This window comes from Oncorhynchus clarkii, chromosome 5 (assembly GCF_045791955.1).
Source record: "Oncorhynchus clarkii lewisi isolate Uvic-CL-2024 chromosome 5, UVic_Ocla_1.0, whole genome shotgun sequence".
Lineage (NCBI taxonomy): Eukaryota > Metazoa > Chordata > Actinopteri > Salmoniformes > Salmonidae > Oncorhynchus > Oncorhynchus clarkii.
The window spans coordinates 50238176-50258127 of NC_092151.1; the positions used below are offsets into that span (position 1 = coordinate 50238176).

Consider the following 19952-nt stretch of genomic DNA (forward strand, 5'->3'; position numbering starts at 1 on the left):
TACATTGCAGTGCAATCTGACTGACGATTCCATGCGTCGCTATTCAATTCTATCCGTCCCAATCAAATATACACATGAAATATTTATTAGTAGCTGTGGTTATAGTAATATTATTATTATTATTATCATTAGTACAATGAAATTGCACATGCTGGTCAAAAAGCACCTGTCTACTACCCCCCCCTTACTACTATGCAAACTAACTAACTTCCAGCTTTGCTTGCAGTGCTTGTTCTCTCTACTGTCTGTAAATGTATTAAACCTTTTTTCACTCCCTGTGAATTTTTATAAATAATGTATATACATTTATACACAGGCACTAACAAGGGCAGCCTCAGGTAAAAAGACTCACAAATGTATGCTACTCGCATCCCTGAAGGTAGCAGTAGCAAAAACTCTAAGCGCCAACTCTAAGACAGGAAAAAATAAACAAATGAGTAGATAGCCAAAAGCAACAAAAATAAACAGCTTCCCTCTCTCTAACACGCACACACACCACTGTCAGTTTCTAACAAGTGTCCCTCCCACCCTCAATGTCGAAACACCCCGGAGTTGTATCTATGCTCAACCACTTAAGATTATGGCACCACATCATGCACGTTGGCTAGTTCTTCTCATATGTTCCCGGCACCTCCACAACACTAAGTCAACCAGAAGGGGCCGCAAGGAGAGAGGACTTGGACTTCCTCCAAAGAGCGAGAGATGACGCCACTCAAACAGAAGAGAGACATTTGAATTAGACAGGGAGGGGTGAAAAATCCAGAGCAGTCACCTGGTCCTGCTTTCCCCAGCCTCCTCTATCTACCCTGGAGGCCCACAGGGCAGCCAAGTCACAACGTTAACAGGAGGGCTCCGTTCTCGCTGTGTTACGCCACCCGCGTGGTATATCGCACTCTGCCCTGCCATGAAAAAGCCCCACAGTGGCATGGTCTACTAGTTGGTACATATGCAGTTTAGTGGATGTGTTAGCGCATAGTATAGTGGTGGCATGAGTTTCTCACAGTGTTCTGTTGATGACAGAGAATTCACACGTTAGATAAATACATTACTTTTAGTACAATTGGATATCTTTGCGAGAAAAGTGCCTTAAAGGGGCCATCTGCAGTTGCTACATCCATAAATTAATGATAATGTAACCATTGATTCTTGAAGAATATAACTTAGAAATGCCTCATGAGCTTAGTTCAATAGTTGTACCCCATCAGAACCCAAAATATAAGCTTGTTATTTTGATGTCATGGATGGTCACTCCTCCTCATTCATAGCTCTGTCTAGGAATTTGAGAGTGGTTGCATTTCTTCAGCCTAAGCTTTCTACCGAAACAGTTGCAGGGAGACCTTCTATTGTTTCAACTGCAGATTGCCCCTTAAAAGCTGCACTCTGTCGTAGCATTACAAGTTAGATACAAAATCGTGTCTCAAAGCAAACGTTAAAAAACTGTCATTCGATTAACACCAATCAGGACCCATGAACCCCCCCCCCCCCCCCCCCCCCCCCCACCTCCAAAACAAAGTTGCAGGCAGCAATGTAAAACAGCATTACAGTACTGCTCCTCTAAGTGAACAATCATGTCAGAAGCATTTTCTGAGTTACATATACTGTACCAGAAAACCACCAGATACAGTATATCTGGTAGAGGCTTTAATGTTTAAAAGCAAATCTCATTGAATACCAGAAAGAGGCCAAAAATGTCAGAACTCATCTGAGGACCAATTAGCCAAGTTTACGAGAAACACCGACTGTGGCTTATTGTTAGCAGCCCTTTAGACACACACAAAAAAAGGTACGACTTAAATTAATAGGCCAACGTTTGAATAGGATTGCGCTGATTGTTATGCAAAACCTTCACCTTAAGAAGCAAATATGGCGGGTTTTGAAACGGAATGGACCGAAGGACACGGCCTATTCATTTATATGCATGCATAATACATAAATAAGCATTAAGTAGGAACACTACAGCATTAAGCTGTGTTTTTCTTATTATCCTTATTAGTCATTAAGTCGAAAAAAGGGAAAGGAAAAAACGGATACAGGCTTTTTTTTTTTTGAAGCACCTGAACCTCTCTTTCACCATTCCATTAATTGCCTGGACAATGGCGTAGTATCGGATGGAGATTTTTCAATTTCAGAAAATTGAGGAGCATGCATTCAGTCCTGTTCATGTCATACCGGCACTTAAATCCGACATGAAAAATAACTCAAGGTTACGTTCAATTGAAAGACCCAGCCAATGAGCACTTCAGAAATCCATTTAGAGTTAGAGACGGATAGAACATCGAATTCAAATGGCCAAAGTCAAAGTCTTTCCGAAAACTAGTTTTCTCCTCGTTTGCCTCACTCCTTTGTAAGAGACATGAAAATCTTCACATGTAGGCACCAATAATTAATCACACCAGGCCTCAGACAAGTGCCTGTGGACAATACCGGCCGTGGTGGGAATCTGACCTTTGCTTCGCCAATGGCGAGAAGAAAAAGATATGTAACGATGAAATAAGTGACAAATTGAAAACTGTGACATCTTAACATTCATGCTTTCAACAACTCATGTTGTTGAACTCCTTTTTATATCGAATCAACACTTTTCAACACACACTGCCCCAATAGATTTTTTTCCACACTAATTAAAAATCGAGGAGACTCTTGAAAATACATTGATTTAGTGCATCAAATATAGACATCAAACCATACCATTACAACATTAGAACAGAGCTGTAACTCTACTGAGGAGATTGATTAACCTAAACAAGTTAATCTTTACACTGATAATTTCAGATGCATTGTGTGTGGAAGGACATTGAGCCATCATAGCCATTTTTAACTAAGAGCCCCTGTTTAGTTGGGAAATGTGCCTTTGTCAGGTGAAAATAGACTGTGCTGTGAAGACAACATTTGATAAATCAGCATGGGGATGCCACTCAAGGTCACATCTGCCAGCTTATTGGAGAGTGAAACACAGGCACACACACAAACAAAAACACGAATGCACACACACACAAACATGCAAACCCACAGACACATACACGTACACTAACACACACACACAGAGAAAAAGGGAAACAAACAGTCACACTGGACACACACATTATCACAGACACAAAAAAATAACATGACATGTCATATGAATGGAGGTAACCAGTTTCAGCACAGAAAAACTTGCTGATTGACTCACTGACACTAGAAACACGCATCTCCCTTTCCCTTCCTATAGCGCGTACGTACACACACACATATCCCCCCACACCATACCACCCACCCACACACACCCCCACACAAAGAGGCACACAAACACACCCACCTACCACCCCTGGTGGGGGAAGTGAACTTTGAGGGAACCCAGTGCTGCAGCTCTGGCCTGAGCAGGCCTCTGTCTCCTGTGGCTCCCTGCAGCCTTGAATTGTGACCCACTGATGGAGGGCTGAGGAAATAACACAGACCAGCAGGCAGGGGAGGGGAGAGAGAGCGAGCAGGCCAAGCACGGTTCACACTAAAACACACTGCACCTTAAATCAAACCCAATACACAGACCTAGATGTGGCAGATCAGTCTATATGTTTGGCATGACAATGAACATAGGAGTTGGCTACACGGCACAAACTGATCTGGGGCCAGGCTAACTCCAACACATACCTGCTAGAGATTGTAGATAAACCACTCCCAACAGAGCCTGATCATAGATCTGTTTGTAGGGGAGAGTGGGGTAAGTTGTGCAAAAGGGTTAGTTGAACCACCAATTGTTTCTAGGAAACCATACACAAAAAGAACCATGTGACCAAATATTTTGGAAGAAGTTATCATTTAATACATATTTTAATAGGTTACATATAGCCTTCCATTTGTATGTATATTTTTGCTTATTTGATCTGGTCACTAACATAGGCCTACAGCATTGCACCAAGTTCTTGTTTCAAAAGTATCTCCAAGCATCTCGAGTGTTGACCAATGACCAGTCATCAACATTGGCAGAGCATCCAGATTATTGACCGGAAAGCGCTCGTTTAATTTTCTCCAATTGAGCCTGGCAAAAACAGAGTAGCCCACCTACGTTTATATTATCCATATAAAATACCGTTTAGCAATATGTTACGGGCGCATCCCTGCCTGGTGATTTCATTAATCATTTTCATATTTCAGATATGCCTAGTTTGGGTGGGTTACAATTGTTTACCTCGGTGGTGGATATTGGCTATATGTCTAAAGCTAGCTGTAACGTCGCACTACCTTTAATACTTACGGTATGAAGATGTAACATATTCTGGCAAATGAAATACAATATTTGTGAAGAAGAAAAAGTCTATACAGACTGATCATGCTTTCCATCCGATCCTGCAACCTCAACCTCCGCTGCACACAGGTAGACTACATGGACCTACTTACTCTGTACTCCAGAGACGTGAGAATGTGACATGATATCCCTACTTGCTAATATGAATGACTTTCAGCTAAAAACGCAGGTGTAAAACGCAGTATATTTCTGTATCTTGCGTTTTGGAAGTGCATCACGTTTATGGCTGTAATGACAAGACTACATTTGCGCACCGATTGTGCGCGTTCGCAAGGGCATGCACGTGCGCCGGGGTGTCACAAGCTTTGAACCACTCCTTTTTGGGGGTCCGGGTTCAAAAAGTTTGGGAACCACTGAGCTCGTGAACAGATTGATGATTTGATGTACATATTTGCTGTAGGATCTGGGGCAGCGCAAACGTCTAATTGTAGGGAGAGAGAGGATTACCATAATTAAATATGCACCTCCAAAAAAAAATGGTTAATCAGGAATATTAGCTGTTTACTTTGCATGCTCACCAGCAACGGGGCCTTAAGCAACAATTACTAGCATAGGCTTACTGGTCTTTTGGTATGTCAAAATTGCTTGAAATGTATTGTTTACTTACGAAATCTGGAATTTGTTGTAAAGATGAATTATTACATAATCAAAATGTGTTGTAGACATAATAATGAAAAGGACTGTCTGGTAGCCTCAATAAATAGACAAAGCTTTGAAGTTGAACAAGCCATTGCATGTATCGATTTTTTTTTACTTGACCTGAGATCTGATTTGAAAAAAAAAAGTGTGACTTGACTCGACTCGACTTGCTTTTAGAACGTACGACTTGGACTTGACCTGACCCATTCTACTTTGGACTCGACTTGAGACTCGGACCTTGTGACTTGCTTGTGATTAAAATAATAGTGACTTGGTCCCAACCTCGGCGAATTGGCACATCAAAACAACATCCCTGTCCCAGACAACTGGTAAAAAAATGTAACGGTAAGTGATATTGAACAGAGATCTATATCTATTCAATACCTATATCATATCCCCATTCCATGAATTAAACATGAACCTACCAGCACCAACACCCACTGTCACAGGACACCATAAACTTACCCAGTCCTTGTGCTCAATTTACCCCATACCGGGGATAAGTTGCGCCAAGAGACAACTTTTTTTTGGACAAGCTATGTTTTAAAAACTGTTATGTTTACATGAATTCTGATTATTTCCAGGGAGACACCACACCCTGTAATATATGTAGAGATATTTGTTAGTAAGAATACTATATTTCCCTTGGCGTAGTGATGCTGAATGTAATAAATGTTTCACAATACCCTATTCTCCCCTATGTTTAGAATGACACAGACCATAGGAGTCGGTTATAAGGCACATACTGACCTGGGACCAGATTTTCCAACGCAATACAGGAGAAACCTGGTTGAGAAACCACTCCCAACGTAGGCTGGTCCTAGATCTGTTTGTTATGTTTAGAATGAGAACAACCATAATAGTTAGCTATAGATCACAAACTGATCTAGGACCAGGCTAACTCCAATGCAAACAAACTCCATAGACAGAAACCTGCTGGAGAAACCACTCCAACGTAGCCTGGTCCCAGCCCTTTTTGCATGACAATTAAACAAGGAGTCGTCTATAAGGCCCAAACTGATCTGGAACCAGGCTTACTGCAGATTGAATGGGGACTGGCTGATGTTGAGCTGGAGAATTAACACAGAGCAGGGGAGCAGAAGGGTTCACACCCCAAGTCAAACACCATACACATAATCCTGCTGTGAGAAACTAAAGCAACGCAACCACTCACACAAGTCAACTGGAGGGGTCTGGATTCCATCTACATTCAGTCAACTATACCACCATTTTGAGGAGAAGTGACATTGTTGAGTCAGAAGTCAACAGGAGGGGTCTGGACTCCATCTACATGCTGTCAATTAAGCCGCCATTTTGGACAAAAGTGACATTGTTGAGCTCCAAATGTAAAGTCGTTGCTGTGGTCGCCTCTTGACAGGTATGTATTAAAAATTAGAATCTATTCTTAATGCACTTGCCTGTATAAATAAAGGTAAAACAAATTAACATTGTCTGGTCTGGTACTTTGAAGTGGGTTATTTTAAGCCACAACCACCACAGCACCTAAATATTGTTTGTCCTTGAGTCAGGAGAGAAGCGTGTTTGACACTTTGTGTGACAAACAAAAACGTGCACAACCTCCCAATCTGGGGGGAAGATGGGAATGGGAGGTATGCCTTGTGTGTGTTTATGTGTCTGGGTGGGTGTGTTTGTGTACGTACGTACGTTTGATTCGTGCCTGCGTGTGTGCGAGGCACCGACCCACACAGAGACACCTTAAGGACAAAGACAAACTGCCACAACACAAACTCCAACAACAATATCTCTCCTTTCATTCCCTCGCTCTTCCTTCCTTTCTTCCCATGTCTCTCTCGCGACACAGAACAATGTTTGGCAGGCGCTCAGATACAAACAGCTGTTCCTAGCAGCAGCAGATAGGTAGTTGTAATGGGAAACATTGTTTATTTTGGCTGCTGCAAGGTCCCAAGAGGCCCCAAGAAAGAGCCACAGTAAGAGCCCTGGATTCAGGCCCCTGGCGGCAGCCGTACACAATCAGAGGCCCAGGAAAACCACACACTTACACAGAGAAAGCACATCACAGGGCCTGTGGACTCATCACAGGGAACTGGCTGGGGGGGGGGGGGGGGAAGCCCGGGGAATAGGGCTCTGCATCTGTTAGGGTCACGATGGAGAGGAGAGGATAAAAGATGAGGGAAGAAAGGAGGGGAGGGGAAGAGAGGAAAGGGGAAAAGAAAGAAAAGAGGAGGAAGAGGGGAGAGGAGAGGTTGGTTGAGTGTGTCGGCAGGGAGCTGCTTCGCGTCACCTTCAGACAACGACAGCCTGTCAAGCTGTCGTTGACCTGTGGAGGATCAAGCACGCTACTCCTGACATAACAATGACGCTGAGGGTGTGTGTGAAAGAGTGTGTCTGTGTCTGAAATACTGGGGATGTCCTCACACTACACTCACAAAATGTGATATAAGGGAGAGCAGAACACTGATTGAAACGCATACTGACAGATACCCTTCCATTGTGTCTTCAACACAGGGATCGATACAAGATTGATGGCAAGAGCATGTTCTGCTAAAACACCTCCAATTGACTGCCATTCTACCCAGTCTCTCTGAGGACTGGCTATGATATTAGACACTGATTCTCCATTCCATTCCAGCCATCTTTCCAAGTCAAGTATGAATGTTAGCGCTGAACCAATGCGGTATAGAGCGGTGTAGAGGCTGGAGTAGCCCTGAGGCAGTACCACCGAGACTAGCAGGTAGATCAGATCAATATCACGTGCAACCAGAGACTGGCTCAGGGCCAGAGGGGCTCCCGAGAGAGAGCGTGAGAGAGCGAGAGAGAGAGAGAGAGAGAGAGAGAGAGAGAGAGAGAGAGAAAGAGAGTAGGTTGGGTGGGTGGTGAGAGTAGAGGGAGAGAGAGAGAGAGAGGGAGGTGGAGGGAGAGAGGGAGAGAGAGAAAAGGAGGCCATGTCCGAATACCCATCCTTGTATCCTAAATAGTAAGCTGTTTGAGCATGCGAAAAAATAAAGTTTAATAGTATGCAACATTTAAAAAATATACTGAACAAAAATATAAAATAATTAAACCATTTTAAATATTTTACTGAGTTACAGTTTCTATAAGGAAATCAGTCAATTGAAATAAATGCATTATGCCCTAATCTATGGATTTTACATGACTGGGAATACAGATATGCATCTGTTGGTCACATACACTGTTAAAGAAATGGGTCTCACAATGGGCCTCAGGTACTCATCACAGTATCTCTGTGCATTCAAATTGCCATTGATAAAATGCAACTGTGTTTGACATCAGCAAACCGATCGCCCACACGACGTCATACACCTGGGTCTGCTGTTGTGAGGCCGGTTGGACATAGTGTCAAACAGCTCCTGCAGTCAGTATGCCAATTGTACACTCCCTCAAAACTTGAGACATCTATGCCATTGTGTTGTGTGACAAAACTGTACATTTTAGAGTGGACTTACTGTCCCCAGCACAAGGTGCACATGTGTAATGATCATGCTGTTTAATCAGCTTCTTGATATCACAACTGTCAGGTGGATGGATTATCTTGGCACAGGATAAATGCTCACTAACAGGGATCTAAACAAATTTGTGCACAAAATGTTAAGAGAAATACTATTTTTGTAAGTATGGAAAATTTCTGGGATCTTTGATTTCAGCTCATGAAACATAGGCCCAACACTTGTTGTGTGTAACATGTTGCGTTTATATTTTTGTTCAGTACATATACTTTAAATGCTCTGATGTCATACTAATTTTGGCTTTGACAACAGCTGATCATTACAGTTGAAGTCGGAAGTTTACATACACTTAGGTTGGAGTCATCCGTTTTTCAACCACTCCAGACACATTTATTGTTAACAAACTATAGTTTTGACAAGTTGGTTAGGACATCTACTTTGTGCATGACACAAGTAGTTTTTCCAAAAATTGTTTACAGACAGATTATTTCACTTATCACTCACTGTATCACAATTCCAGTGGGTCAAAAGTGTACATACACTAAGTTGACTATGCCTTTAAACAGCTTGGAAAATTCCTGAAAATGATGTTATGGCTTTTGAAGCTTCTGATAGGCTAGTTGACATAATTTCAGTCAATTGGAGGTGTACCTGTGGATGTATTTCAAGGCATACCTTCAAACTCAGTGCCTCTTTGCTTGACCTCATGGGAAAATCAAAAGAAATCAGCCAAGACCTCAGAAAAAAATGGTAGACCTCCACAAGTCTGGTTCATCCTTGGGAGCAATTTCCAAACACCTGAAGGTACCACGTTCATCTGTACAAACAACAGTACGCAAGTATAAACACCATGGGACGTCATACCGTTCAGGATGGAGACGTGTTCTGTCCCCTAGAGATGAACGTACTCTGGTGTGAAAAGTGCAAATCAATCCCAGAACATCAGCAAAGGACCTTGTGAAGTTGCTGGAGGAAACAGGTTCAAACGTATCTATATCCACAGTAAAACGAGTCCTATATCGACATAACCTGAAAGGCCGCTCAGTCACGATGAAGCCACTGCTCCAAAACTGCCATAAAAAAGCCATACTACGGTTTGCAACTGCACATGGGGACAAAGACCGTACTTCTTGAAGAAATGTCCTCTGGTCTGATGAAACAAAAATAGAACTGTTTGGCCATAATGACCATTGTTATGGTTGGAGGAAAAAGGGGGAGGCTTGCAAGCCGAAGAATGCCATCCCAAATGTGAAGCACGGGGGTGGAAGCATCATGTTGTGGGAGTGCTTTGCTGCAGGAGGGACTGGTGCATTTCAGAAAATAGATGGCATCATGAGAACGAAAAATTATGTGGATATATTGAAGCAACATCTCAAGGCATCAGTCAAAGCTTGGTCGCAAATAGGTCTTCCAAATGGACAATGACCCCAAGCATACTTCCAAAGTTGTGGCAAAATGGCTTAAGGACAACAAAGTCAAGGTATTGGAGTGGCCATCACAAAGCCCTGAACTCATCTTATAGAAAATGTGTGGGCAGAACTGAAAAAGCGTATGCAAGCAAAGAGGCCTACAAACCTGACTCAGTTACACCAGCTCTGTCAGGAGGAATGGGCCGAAATTCACCCAACTTATTGTGGGAAGCTTGTGGAAGGTTACCCAAAATGTTTGACCCAAGTTAAACAATTTAAAGGCAATGCTACCAAATACTAATTGAGTGTATGAAAACTTCTGACCCACTGGGAATGTGATGAAATAAATAAAAGCTGAAATAAATCATTCTCTCTACTATTATTCTGACATTTCACATTCTTAAAATAAAGTGGTGATCCTAAATGACCTAAGACAGGGAATTTTTACTAGGATTGAATGTCAGGAATGGTGAAAAACTGAGTTTAAATGTATTTGGCTAAGGTGTATGTAAACTTCCGACTTCAACTGTAGATATCAACGAATAGCGGGAGACAATGCCATCGCACAGTGACGCATTCTCAGTGTGCATTTTTTTTAAAAATAGTATGTGAATTTTCAGCTCATTTCGGCTCGTCATCTAGTAGAATTCGATGCACACTTTTCCACAATGCATTGAAAGAGGTGGGCTGAGAGTAATATGCCCTTAGTTCTCTTCAAGATGCCAAACAACAAAACTAGGCTACTTAATTGGGAAGATGCCAAATAGCGAAGCTGCTGTGGTGGTGTTCAAATATAGGCTAACTAGTTTTTGTTCTCCTTAAAATGAATATTGTATAGATTTTTTATTTTTTAAAGTGGATTTCTGTTTTCTCATTGAAAAGCGTTTCTTGTTCGTTTGGCATTTGTCAGAGTTTTTAAACTAAATACTAAATACCATCTTTCTATTTCTGAATGTCTGCACCAGGGACTGTGGGATGTATGTGGCTACTCTATTGATGTCAAGTTAATCAGGCATCTTGGACATATGTATTGTATTATTTTTTAGGCTAGGTTACAAATGTAATTATTTCATTTATGGATCAAACCTTAGCAGTCATTCTGACCTTGTTCCCAATTATCAGGGCTTTAGTTTATTATGTTGCTGTCCAGCGGGCCAGAATTTGTGATGCACCCGACCGTCAACATTTTTCCTACGCAATAGTTCTTTGACTTGAACATCTGAAACGTTTTTATGTGTGCACTAGGCACAAAAAAATGAAGGTTTGTCTGTACCTCTCTCTGTCCACATAAACACACACTCATGTTTGGGCCCACACATACGCACGCACGTGGTGACACGCACGCACGCATACACATGCACACACCTGCAGGCTGTCATTAGTGCTCCCTGCTTTCTCTCCATCTTTTCTTACTGTGTTAATATTATGAAATCCTGAGTGCCAGTTCATGATTGAGCGAGAGCAGCAAAGTCTCAGGTGATTGGCTGCTATAGACAGACATGCCTCTGAATCTTCCTGTATTATTCAGAGGGAGTATCACAATCATAGCTAACAGAAGGGAAGAATGAAACCTTCCATTCATAGAGTAAAAAAGCTCCATAACACATCAAGTGCTTCCTCTACATTACCAAGATCAGAATTTTCCCTCAGTCTAACCCAAGAAGCCAAGTAACACAGTGGCTGATATAAATGTCCATTTTAATTGGTAAAGTCATAAATAATAAATATAGCAGGGGAACATCTTCTCTGAGGTTGGGAGTGGCGAGCTACTTTCTACGCACGCACGCACGCACACGCTCCAACCCAGCAGTGTTGTACTGTGCGGAAACAGGAGCTTTTAAATTAAACATTCACAGCAGTCACCTCTTTTAGGGAAATCAGCAGGAATAAAACAAACAACCTTTTACAGTACAATAGCTTATGCATGCAATTGAGACATTTTGGTGTTTCGCTGACAATCCCAGCCTCGTCTGGTACAATATGGTAAACCAGAAAATAAACATTATGTGAGTTTCCTTCAATGTCTTTGTTTTGGGACAGAGGGCGTCTTTGTGTGTACTTGTGATGATTACATGTATGCAAGACGTGCTGACCTTAAGGTTAGGTCAGAAGGGACTGGAAGACACTATCTCTCTCTCCTGACCCACACATAAACAGGAAAATGCCCACGGGAAGGAAGTCATATTTTTGACGGCTGGGTGTTTGGGGGGATGGCAACAATGTATAGACCAATGCTACGAAGAGAGAGCTGTGTTTGTCAATGTGTGTGAGTTGACAACTTGCTCGGTTGTACTCAAATACGCTTTCATGACATTTATTAATAAATGGAGTTTCCATTGAGAAAAACAATGTGCAAGAAAATGTCTGATATGATAAACACTTACAATATACTACAAAGGTGAATGGTCGGTTGTCATGATGTCAGGCATTGTGTCTGGCACTTGATCTTCCGTTTCTCTAGCTCTGTTTGAAATGGCAACGTTGTTCCTGCTCAAGTCACCGATAAGGACTTGCCTTTTCCTCAGATAAAGATCAAAGGCAGGTCAGTGAGCACAAGACGTTGAAAGACGTCTCAGGAGGGCGACGCTTTTTACATACACTCAATTAGTATGTGGTAACATTGCCTTTAAATTGTTTAACTTGGGTTTTTACTGTTCCATCAGACCAGAGGACATTTCTTCAAGAAGTACGATCTTTGTCCCCATGTGCAGTTGCAAACTGTGGTCTGGCTTTTTTATGGTTTTGGAGCAGTGGCTTCTTCCTTGCTGAGCGGCCTTTCAGTTTATGTTGATATAAGACGCGTTTTACTGTGGATATTGTCACGGTTGTTCAAAGGAGAGGACCAAGGTGCAGCATAGTGAGCATACATTTTCATTAATTTAATCAAAATGACAGCAAACAAAACACTAAACACTACAAAAACAAACCGTGAAGCTCAAAAGCAAAGTGCTCAAACCGAGTCAACTTCCCACAAACACAGGTGGGAAAAAGGGTACCTAAGTATGGTTCCCAATCAGAGACAACAGTAGACAGCTGTCCCTGATTGAGAACCATACCCGGCCAAACACAAAGAAAGAGAAAAACATAGAACACAAAACATAGAATACCCACTCCAACTCACGCCCTGACCAAACCAAAATAGAGACATAAAAAGGATCTCTAAGGCATGACAGTACCCCCCCCAAAGGTGCGGACTCCGGCCGCAAAACCTAAACCTATAGGGGAGTGGGCATCTATCCGCGGTGACGGCTCTGGTGCGGGACGTGGACGCCGCTCCACCTCAGGCTTGGCCCACTTGGGGCCTCCACTTGGCGCCTCTAGAGCGGGGACCCTCGCCGCCGACCCAGGACGGGGGACCCTCGCAGCGGGCCTCGCAGGAGGGCGGCTCTGGGAGCTCCAGGCTGAAGGGCGACTCTGGGAGCCCCCCGGACTGGAGGGCGACTCTGGGAGCTCCAGGCTGGAGGGCGAATCTGTCAGCCCCCCGGACTGGAGGGTGACTCTGGCAGCTCCGGACTGGAGGGCGACTCTGGCAGCTCCGGACTGGAGGGCGACTCTGGCAGCTCCGGACCGGAGGGCGACTCTGGCAGCCCCGGACTGGAGGGCGACTCTGGCAGCCCCGGACTGGAGCTGTTAACAAGAAATTTGTGGAGTGGTTGAAAAACGAGTTAATGACTCCAACCCAATTGTATATAATTAATATTAATTCAGAGGGCAGAAATGAATAAATATTAAAGCATTAGACCTCTCACTAAAGACGTCAGTCATACAAAAATTATACTTAAACCCAAACTGTTTCTTTAGCAGATTAGTAAAAATGTCTCATCTCCTGTTCAAGAATGGCCTTCCCTTTAATCAGATTACAACCTCTCCCTTTGGTTATTTGAAAATGAAATAATCCCCAAAATATTGCTGTTTTTTAAACAAGCCATTGAAAGTTGGTTGCAATTTCAGTTTAATCCACTAGAAAAAAAACATAACAAATTTTGTGGTTAAACTCAAATATACAAAAAAAAATTTTGGGGTCACTTAGAAATGTCCTTGCTTTTTAAAGAAAAGCACATGTTTTGTCCATTAAAATAACATCAAATTGATCAGAAATACAGTGTAGACATTGTTCATGTTGTAAATTACTATTGCAGATTTGTTATGGAATATGTACATAGGCGTACATAGGCCCATTATCAGCAACCATCAACCATCACTTCTGTGTTCCAATGGCACGTAGCAAATCCAACTTTATAATTTTAAAAGGATAATTGGTCATTAGAAAACCCTTTTGCAATTATGTTAGCACAGCTGAAAACTGTTGTCCTGATTAAGGAAGCAATACAGCTGGCCTTCTTTAGACTAGTTGAGTATCTGGAACATCCACATTTGTAGGTTCGATTACAGGCTCAAAATGGCCAGAAACAAATAACTTTCTTCTGAAACTCAGCAGTCTATTCTTGTTCTGAGAAATGAAAGCTATACCATGCGAGAAATTGCCAAGAAACTGAAGATATCGTACAATGCTGTGCACTACTCCCTTTACAGAACAGCGCAAACTGAATCTAACCAGAATAGAAAGAGGAGTGGGAGGCCCCGGTGCACAACTGAGCAAGAGGACAAGTACATTAGAGTGTCAAGTTTGAGAAACAGACGCCTCACAAGTACTCAACTGGCAGCTTCATTAATAGTACCCGCAAAACACCAGTCTCAACGTCAACTGTGAAAGGGCGATTCCGGAATGATGGCCTTCTAGGCAGAGTTCCTCTGTCCAGTGTCTGTGGTATTTTGCCCATTTTAGGCTAATATTTTTATTTGCCAGTCTGAGATATGGCTTTTTCTTTGCTACTCTGCCTAGAAGGCCAGCAACTTGGATTAGCTAACACAACGTGCCATTGGAACACAGGAGTGATGGTTGCTGATATTTCTTTTAAAAACAAGGACATTTCTAAGTGACCCCAATCTTTTGAACAGTAGTGTATATATTTAAATGTTTTAAAAAAAGTATAATCTTTGTAAATTATATCATAAATAGGACCAGTGGAGTTATGTCAGACATCCAGCTAACAAAAATATATGGAAATGCCTGCTCTACCCAAAATTACAACAAACTAATTGCAGCATTACCGCAAAAATGGAAGAGACAGGTGGAAGCGGGGAAAGCAAAGAACTTGTCTGCCAGCCCTGCATTAAAGACCAAAATTGGATGAAGAAAAAAGTGACAAAGCAAAAACAAGTGTGTTGAATTTTTTGCAAATGTTTAACATTTTTTAAACATAAATATCTTGTTTACATTTCAAGAAACATGTTTTTGCTTTGTCATTATGGGGTATTGTGTGTAGATTGATGAGGAATTTATTTTATTTAAAAATAAGCCTGTCTGAATACTTTCTGAATTCACTGTATTTTCCTTCTTATTACCCTACCACCCCTCCACTAAATGGAGTAAACTTATAGACAACAATACTTAGGCTTGCACTTCCAGCTTATACATACTACATACATTTCACGGGAATTATATTTTGCATGATCTTGTTTTTAGTCCCAGCCTTCAGCTCCCCTTAACCCCTCCCATCTATCTCTGAAGACCATCCAGTTTTGATTTCTAGCTGCCGTATATTTTTCTACTATGCTGTGATGTTTCAAAAAAGTTCTGATGCTTTCTATTCTCATAGTTTCTACAAATGGTAAATTAAAGATACACACGTTTGCTATGGTATTATTATATTATTGATCGATTGACTATGACTTTTCAAAACACCCAGAGTTAGCTCTAAGCAATTATTGCAATTGTTCAGCCATTCCTGAACTTGCGACCGAAAACAAGCTACCAAAACAAGATCTAATGATTCTTACTCTTCGCAGCAAAATCTGCAGAGCTGGGATATGGGGGATACCCCATATATATAACATTCTATTGGTTGCAAGAATTTTGTATAATAATTTAAATTGAAAAACTTTGAAGATTTGAATCTGATGTTGTTTTGTATATCAGTTCATAAACCATGTGACATGGAATTGGTGTGGAAAATCTCAACTATTTTGCGACCTGCTTGGCTCAGCTGTTAATTTTTCTGCCCTTAAATTAAACTGGTCTACATTATGTATCACAGTATTCAGACCCTTTACTCAATACTTTGCTGAAGCACTAGTAGCAGTGATTACAGCCTCAAGTCTTCTTGGATGACGCTACAAGCTTGGCACACCTGTATTTGGGGAGTTTCTCTCATTCTTCTCTGCAGATCCTCTCAAGCTCTGTCAGGTGGATGGGGAGCGTCACAGCTATTTTTAGGTCTCTCCAGAGATGTCCGATCGAGTTCAAGTCCGGGCTCTGGCTGGGCCACTCAAGGACATTCAGAGACTTGTTCCGAAGCCACTCCTGCATTGTCTTGGCTGTGTGTTTAGTGTCGTTGTCCTGTTGGAAAGTGAACCTTCGCCCCAATCTGAGGTCTTCAGAAATCTGGAGCAGGTTTTCATCAAGGAAATCTCTGTACTTTTGCTCCGTTTGTCTTACAAATCAAATTGTATAGGTCACATACACATACTTAACAGATGTTATTGCGGGTGTAGCAAAATGCTTGTGTTCCTAGCTCCAACAGTGCAGTAGTATCTAACAAAGTCCTCAGTCCTGACTAGTCTCCCAGTCCCTGCCGCTGAAAAACATCCCCACAGCAGGATGCTTCCTCCACCATGCTTCACCATAGGGATGGTGCCAGGTTTCCTCCAGACGTGACGCTTGGCATTCAGGTCAAACAGTTAATAATTGGTTTCATCAGACCAGAGAATCTTGTTTCTCATGGTCTGTCCTTTTGTTAAACTCCAAGCGGGCTGTCATTTGCCTTTTACTGAGTGGCCACTCTACCAAAAAGGCCTAATTGGTGGAGTGCTGCAAAGATGGTTGTCCTTCTGCAATGTTCTCCAATCTCCACTGAGGAACTCTGGAGCTCTGTCAGGGTCACCATCGGGTTCTTGGTCACCTCCCTGACCAAGGCACTTCTCTCCTGATTGCTCAGTTTGGCCGGGAGGCCAGCTCTAGGAAGACTCTTGGCTGTTCCAAACTTCTTCCATTTAAGAATGATGGAGGCGACTGTGTTCTTGGGGACTTCAATGCTGCACTCATTCAACGGTTTTTCTTTATTTGTACTATTTTCTACATGGCAGAATAATAGTGAAGACACCAAAACTATGAAATAACAGGTATGGAATCAAAAAAGTGTTAAACAAACTAAAATATATTTTATATTCTTAAAAGTAGCCACCCCTTGATGACAGCTTTGCAAAGGTTTGGCATTCTCTCAACCAGCATCATGAGGTAGTCACCTGGAATGCAATTCAATTAACAGGTATGCTTTGTTAAAATTTCATTTGTGGAAATTCTTTCCTTCTTGCGTTTGAGCCAATCAGTTGTTGTGACAAGGTAGGGGTGGTATACAGAAGATAGCCCTATTTGGTAAAAGACTAAGTCCATATTATGGGAAGAACAGCTCAAATAAGCAAAGAGAAATGACAGTCCATCATTAGTATAAGACATGAAGGTCAGTCAATTCGGACATTTCAAGAACCATCAAGCGCTATGATGAAACTGGATCTCATGAGGACCAATGGACATTAGAACGGTGGAAATCTGTCCTTGAGATTTTTGGTTCCAACCGCCTTGTCTTTGTGAGGCGCAGAGTAGGTGAATGGTCAGCGCATGTGTAGTTCCTACCGTGAAGCATGGAGAAGGAAGAGTGATGGTGCTTTGCCGGTGACACCGTCTGTGATTTATTTAAAATTCAAGGCACACTTAACCAGCATGGCTACCACAGGATTCTGCAGCGATACACCGTCCCATCTGGTTTGCACTTAGTGGGACTATCATTTGTTTTTCAATAGGACAAATTCCCAAAACACACACCCAGGCTGTGTAAGGGCTACTTGATCAAGGAGTGATGGAGTGCTGCATCAGAGGACCTGGCCTCCACAATCACCCGACCTCAACCCAATTGAGATGGTTTGGGATGAGTTGGACTGAGTAGAGTGAAGGAAAAGAAGCCAACAAGTGCTCAGCATATGTGGGAACTCCTTCAAGTATGTTGGAAAAGCATTCCTAATGAATCTGGTTGAGAGAATGCCAAGAGTGTGCAAAGCTGTCATCAAGGCAAAGGGTAGCTACTTGGAAGAATTTAAAATCGAAAATATATTTTGATTTGTTTAAAAACGTTTTTGGTTACTACATGATTCCATATGTGTTATTTCATAGTTTTCATGTCTTCACTATTAATCTACAATGTAGAAAATAGTAAAAAAATAAAGAAAAACCCTTGAATGAGTAGGTGTGTCCAAACTTTTGACTGGTACTGTATATATATAATATATAAATATATACCAAAAACTATATGGGGTATTGGAAATAATGCAGACACATAATGATGGACGCTGCAATATTAAAGCTGATTTACCCCTAAAAATATATATATATAAAATGTTTAAATTCCCCTAGTTGTTTCGCACTCTGTTTTATTCTTACCCCTCTGGGGCCTCATGCTACAGTGCCTTGCGAAAGTATTTGGCCCCCTTGAACTTTGCGACATTTTGCCACATTTCAGGCTTCAAACATAAAGATATAAAACTGTATTTTTTTGTGAAGAATCAACAACAAGTGGGACACAATCATGAAGTGGAACGACATTTATTGGATATTTCAAACTTTTTTAACAAATCAAAAACTGAAAAATTGGGCGTGCAAAATTATTCAGCCCCTTTACTTTCAGTGCAGCAAACTCTCTCCAGAAGTTCAGTGAGGATCTCTGAATGATCCAATGTTGACCTAAATGACTAATGATGATAAATACAATCCACCTGTGTGTAATCAAGTCTCCGTATAAATGCACCTGCACTGTGATAGTCTCAGAGGTCCGTCAAAAGCGCAGAGAGCATCATGAAGAACAAGGAACACACCAGGCAGGTCCGAGATACTGTTGTGAAGAAGCTTAAAGCCGGATTTGGATACAACAAGATTTCCCAAGCTTTAAACATCCCAAGGAGCACTGTGCAAGCGATAATATTGAAATGGAAGGAGTATCAGACCACTGCAAATCTACCAAGACCTGGCCGTCCCTCTAAACTTTCAGCTCATACAAGGAGAAGACTGATCAGATATGCAGCCAAGAGGCCCATGATCACTCTGGATGAACTGCAGAGATCTACAGCTGAGGTGGGAGACTCAGTCCATAGGACAACAATCAATCGTATATTGCACAAATCTGGCCTTTATGGAAGAGTGGCAAGAAGAAAGCCATTTCTTAAAGATATCCATAAAAAGTGTTGTTTAAAGTTTGCCACAAGCCACCTGGGAGACACACCAAACATGTGGAAGAAGGTGCTCTGGTCAGGTGAAACCAAAATTGAACTTTTTGGCAACAATGCAAAACGTTATGTTTGGCGTAAAAGCAACACAGCTCATCACCCTGAACACCATCCCCACTGTCAAACATGGTGGTGGCAGCATCATGGTTTGGGCCTGCTTTTCTTCAGCAGGGACAGGGAAGATGGTTAAAATTGATGGGAAGATGGATGGAGCCAAATACAAGACCATTCTGGAAGAAAACCTGATGGAGTCTGCAAAAGACCTGAGACTGGGACGGAGATTTGTCTTCCAACAAGACAATGATCCAAAACATAAAGCAAAATCTACAATGGAATGGTTCAAAAATAAACATATCCAGGTGTTAGAATGGCCAAGTCAGGCCAGACCTGAATCCAATCGAGAATCTGTGGAAAGAACTGAAAACTGCTGTTCACAAATGCTCTCCATCCAACCTCACTGAGCTCGAGCTGTTTTGCAAGCAGGAATGGGAAAAAAATTCAGTCTCTCGATGTGCAAAACTGATAGAGACATACCCCAAGCGACTTACAGCTGTAATCGCAGCAAAAGGTGGCGCTACAAAGTATTAACTTAAGGGGGCTGAATAATTTTGCACGCCCAATTTTTCAGTTTTTGATTTGTTAAAGTTTGAAATATCCAATAAATGTCGTTCCACTTCATGATTGTGTCCCACTTGTTGTTGATTCTTCACAAAAAAAATACAGTTTTATATCTTTATGTTTGAAGCCTGAAATGTGGCAAAAGGTCGCAAAGTTCAAGGGGGCCGAATACTTTCGCAAGGCACTGTACTTCCTTAGTTCTCAGAGGAGATGCGCCTTTAATCT

The 19952-nt window shown here is 41.9% G+C and overlaps 1 protein-coding gene across 1 annotated transcript in view; it reads right to left on the bottom strand.

The window, feature by feature from the left end:
• Window positions 1–19952, bottom strand: part of LOC139408964 (adhesion G protein-coupled receptor D2) — a 158143-nt gene that overhangs the window by 1007 nt on the left and 137184 nt on the right. The gene's annotated exons all lie outside the window — the stretch shown is intronic.